Source organism: Montipora foliosa, chromosome 11 (genome assembly GCF_036669935.1).
Source record: "Montipora foliosa isolate CH-2021 chromosome 11, ASM3666993v2, whole genome shotgun sequence".
Classification (NCBI taxonomy): Eukaryota; Metazoa; Cnidaria; class Anthozoa; order Scleractinia; family Acroporidae; genus Montipora; species Montipora foliosa.
Window position 1 is genome coordinate 18689910 of NC_090879.1, and position 5000 is coordinate 18694909.

At 40.7% G+C, this 5000-nt stretch overlaps 2 protein-coding genes across 4 annotated transcripts in view; one reads left to right on the top strand and one right to left on the bottom strand.

The window, feature by feature from the left end:
* The window catches only part of LOC137975192 (PE-PGRS family protein PE_PGRS26-like), a 43226-nt gene that overhangs the window by 31884 nt on the left and 6342 nt on the right, over window positions 1-5000 (bottom strand). For 2 of the 3 annotated variants that reach the window (XM_068822281.1, XM_068822279.1), the window contains exon 1: window positions 4931-5000. This exon is cut by the window's right edge. The exons of the other annotated variant lie outside the window; for it this stretch is intronic. The gene's annotated coding sequence lies outside the window, so the exon portion shown is untranslated. The remainder of the gene's footprint in view (window positions 1-4930) is intronic. 3 annotated transcript variants of the gene reach the window in all.
* Window positions 1-5000, top strand: part of LOC137975193 (protein O-linked-mannose beta-1,2-N-acetylglucosaminyltransferase 1-like) — a 21398-nt gene that overhangs the window by 5358 nt on the left and 11040 nt on the right. The window lies entirely within an intron of this gene.

Here is a 5000-nt window from a genome sequence, read left to right on the forward strand (position 1 = left end):
CCAATTATTCATTATTCATTTTTTATTTATACTCGTTATTCATTATTCATTATTCATTATTCAGCTTCCAACCCCGAGACAATTGACTGAAATGGATTAAGTTAATCAACGAAGGTTCTTTAAAAATGTGTCAAGATAACAAACTGGGTCATCCGAGGAAGTTATAATGAATCTAAATTCCTAACGCTGCTTAGTTATAACTACTGAATTTCAGTGCTCTACTGTAACCCCACGGCTTACCACAGCTGGCCGTTTCTAAGACTGTTAATACAAAAGCCGTGTCACGGTAAGACCGCTTACAAACGCCGTTTGTAAGACGGCTTATAAACGCCGTCTGTAAGACTGTTTACAAAGGCCGTGTGGAAGACTGCTGACAACGGCCGTGTGTAACACTGCTTACAAAGGTCGTGTGTAACACTGTTTACAAACGCCGTCTGTAAGACTGCTTACAAACGCCGTTTCTAAGACTGCTCACAAACCCCGTGTGAAAGACTGCTTACAATCGCCGTTTGTAACACTGCTTTCAAGCGCCGTGTGTAAGAGTGCTTTTAAACGCATTATGTTAGAGAATGGGTGTGTGTAAAAGAACGCTTCGTGCCATAAATGTGCGCGTAACGTGACACTCTTAAAAGCGCCTTATGCAACCCGAGACTCTTACAAATGCCATGTGTATCTGTGTAATCGAAGAGGTCTTACAAACGCCTAGCCTCCTTCGCAGCCGTTTTTAGGCTCGGACGAACCGAACAATTCCCGCAATTCCCTTTGATTCACTCATTTCTCCTTTCCTAACCTATGACACACTTGCCTGGGGTAGTAGGAGGGTCTGAATGGGGGGTCCACATGTCGGTTGTCGGTTAAAATTTTATTACTTTGCGTGAAACCAGAGACAACAGAAACTATCGACAATAGTCACGCAACGCGGCTTAGAGACTCAAGTTACAAACTGCTGGAGTCTCGCATGAAAAATGTAAGCAGTCTTACACACGGCGTTTGTAAGCAGTCTTACACACGGCCTTTATAAGCCGAGTCTTACAGACGCCGTGTGTAAGCCGTCTTACACACGGCCTTTATAAGCCGAGTCTTACAGACGCCGTGTGTAAGCCGTCTTACACACGGCGTTTGTAAGCAGTCTTAAACACGGCGTTTATAAGCCGACTTACACGTGGCCTTTCTAAGCAGAGTCTTACAGACGGCGTTTGTAAGCAGTCTTAAACACGGCGATTATAAGCCGTCTTACACACGGCCTTTGTAAGCCGAGTCTTACAGACGGCGTTTGTAAGCAGTCTTAAACACGGCGTTTATAAGCCGTCTTAAACACGGCCTTTGTAAGCCGAGTCTTACAGACGGCGTTTGTAAGCCGTCTTGCACACGGCGTTTGTAAGCAGTCTTAAACACGGCGCTTATAAGCCGTCTTACACACGGCCTTTGTAAGCCGAGTCTTATGTATACAGACGGCGTTTGTAAGCATTCTTACAAACGGCGTTTGTAAGCAGACGTCTTAAACACGGTGTTTGTAAGCAGTCTTACAAACGGCGTTTGTAAGCAGTCATATACACGGCGTTTGTAAGCAGTCTTACACACGGCGTTTTTAAGCAGTCTTACAGACGGCATTTGTAAGCCGGCTTACACACGGCCTTTGTAAGCAGTCTTAAACACGACATTTTTAAGCAGTCATATACACGGCGTTTGTAAGCAGTCTTACCGTGACACGGCATTTGTATTAACAGTCTTAGGAACAGCTAGCTGTGGTAACCCGTGGGGTTACAGTAGAGCACTGAAATTCGGTAGTTATAACTAAGCAGCGTTAGGAATTTAGATTCATTATAACTTCCTCGGATGACCCAGTTTGTTATCTAAACAAATTTTGAAGACTCTTTGTTAATTAACTTAGGTAATTCATTTCAGTCAATTGTCGAATGATGTTTGTTAGTCAGCTAACGCTTACATAAGAAACAAGAGTTATAAAGGGTGTTGTCTGTTTGTAGAATTATATAGCGTGTTAAATGTTTACATTTATCACTGTTTTTACATAGGGCCTCGTCCACAGCTGCTGATAATGATCCGATAAGTTAATGCAGTATAAGATTTATTTAGAACTAAACAAGTAATTAATGATGAAATGGTATATGAAATGAATCATATATGAACTGCGGATATGAAATCAAGTGAAGCTATGATCTTCGCAGTTATGAGCGCAATTTTTGCAATTGCGTAGAGAAGCCTGAAAAATTCAGGACTTCAACGGGGTTTGAACCCGTGACCTCGCGATTCCGGTGCGACGCTCTAACAAACTGAGCTATGAAGCCACTGACGATGGGAGCTGGTCATTTGTGGGTTCTAATTGGTTAGAGCGTCGCACCGGAATCGCGAGGTCACGGGTTCAAACCCCGTTGAAGTCCTGAATTTTTCAGGCTTCTCTACGCAATTGAAAAATTGCGCTCATAACTGCGAAGATCATAGCTTCACTTGATTTCATATCCGCAGTTCATATATGATTCATTTCATATACCATTTCATCATTGATTCATTCCTCACGGGACCATTAGAACCCACAAATGACCAGCTCCCAACGTCAGTCGCTTCATAGCTCAGTTGGTTAGAGCGCCGCACCGGAATCGCGAGGTCACGGGTTCAAACCCCGTTGAAGTCCTGAATTTTTCAGGCTTCTCTACGCAATTGCAAAAATTGCGCTCATAACTGCAAAGTTCATAGCTTCACTTAAACAAGTAATTGACAAGTGGAAGACTAGAGTGGGAACTATGATTAATTCAAGAAATGAACAAACATTGTGCCATTAAAATGTATTTCTTAATAACTAAAGTTCTCGTTCTTACGTCGGTGTACGAGTAATGATCCATAACGTTCAGGCAAGGTCCGCGTTTGTAATGTGTCCTGCATAACCCTAACCGTAAATTGAAAGCTAAAATTTTAAAATAGCTTGCGACCTAAGTAATGAAACAAGCGCTTAGGCTTAATCAGTAAACGAGTGCTATATTCTACAGACGATCCGTCATAAAAAGTGTAGTTAACCAAACCGTAAATTGAAAGCTAAAATTTTAAAATAGTTCTGCGACCTAAGTACTGAAACAAGCGCTTAGGCTTAATCAGTAAACGTGTGCTATATTCTTCAGACGATTTCATAAAAAGTGTGGTTATCCAAACCGTAGATTGAAAGCTAAAATTTTAAAAGAGTGCTTCCACCTAATCACTGAAACAAGCGCTTAGGCTTAATCAGTGAACGAGTGCTTTATTCTTCAAACTATGTCGTATAAAGTGTAGTTAACCGAACCGTAAAATGAGAGCGAAGAGTGCTTAGGCCGTAAGTGATTAGCCATCCAGCCGCATACACTCGTTCTTCTTGACTGGCGAGCCGTCGAGCCGTTCTATCGAAAATGTAACCGTAAGTGGCCCTGCATATGCATTCTGTAGTTATGCCTTTATCAATTGATTTGATCTGGTTTGATTTGAGAATTGTAAAGAATTTGGAAGTTTTCAAGGAATTTGGTATTTAGAATTGTAATGCGCGTGTGAGCATCTTACTATGAAACACGCGCAATAGAAATAAATTATTTTTATTTTTATTGAAGCTTCTGCCATGCAATCGGGTTCGTAATTTATTTCATCACAGGGGAGCCTTTTTCTCGGCATGGCCATCTGAATTCGGTTAAACATTGATGCAATTCACGAGGATAGTGCTTAAATTTTGCGTCTGGGGCAACGAAACCTTTCTTACTCCAGTTAACACTTTCACGGCAGCCCCAACAGTCACGAGTGACCAGAGCCTACTTTCTCTTTACAGTAATCACCATTTTAGCCAACACACAGGCCATGAGAATTGAAGCAAATGATCATCAAACATGAAATGTCTTGATGTTTATCATATCTTAGTTCTTTGAACTAGTAGGAAAAGAAATACGAGAAAGGCAGTTAAGAGAATATGCATGTTGATGTCATGGCTTATACGCTTTCCCTTTATTTGTCAATGATAACTAATTACTGTAAAGGTGTTTATTTTAGTAGTGAAAATGACGCATAGCAACAGACGTGTCGCTAATGGCCAGTCGGCATTCAACTTTGCTTCGCATAACTCGCGATTTTTTTTAGGACAGCAAGACATGAACTTTAAAGAAGATAAGAATTAATATGTTTTGCATTGCAATTGTAGTGGACTCATTTTCTTTAAACCCTTCGAATCATACTTTAAAACGGTATTTAGAGACGTCAAGAAAAGCTTTCAAATTATTATTGAAAGTAATATTCGGAGAGGATGGGTCTGGGACAGTGGAGAACTTCAGGTCTCATTTAATTAAATTTGTATTGCGGCTAAACAAAAAGTAAACAGTAAATAAATATTCAGAAACTTGTTTGATTGTTTCTTGGCGGGTGAGTACCATATTTTAACCGAACTCCACATTTCTCTTTAATTAATGACGCACTGAACTCTGTTTGCAGACAGGATGACATCCCGATTACCGAAATGCTTTGACATTATTACCTCTAAAGATTATAGATTAGTCTTATTGGGAGGATTGCCTGCAAGTTTTTTAACTTCGTGATATATAAAAACTGACTTAAACTAAACACTGCTGTCCTTAATACATGACACAGGTATTCGCTAATACTCGAAACCTCAAGTCGCTTGTCACACCCTTGTGTGGCTTACTCTGATGGCGCGAACAAGATGTCGCGCCAACCAACTCTTGGTAAAACTGAACACTGAACACAGAGGTTCACAACGCAACAAAATAAAGACGTTCTTACTGACTCTCAACCTGGGTATCTTCTTAGCAAGTGATTAAAATTTTGGCAGATCTCTCAACGTTCTCATAGAAAAGGTTCTTATGAAAAAAAAGAGAGTATTGGCTTTCACGAATGTGACCTCCACTGTACGGCGTATAGGGTTTAACCCTGTGAAAACTGATCTACTCACCTTAAATTGGTTACGGAGCTCCTTCAAGTTGAACGACCTAACAAGAATGAAAAACTCTTAAACAGGCGCT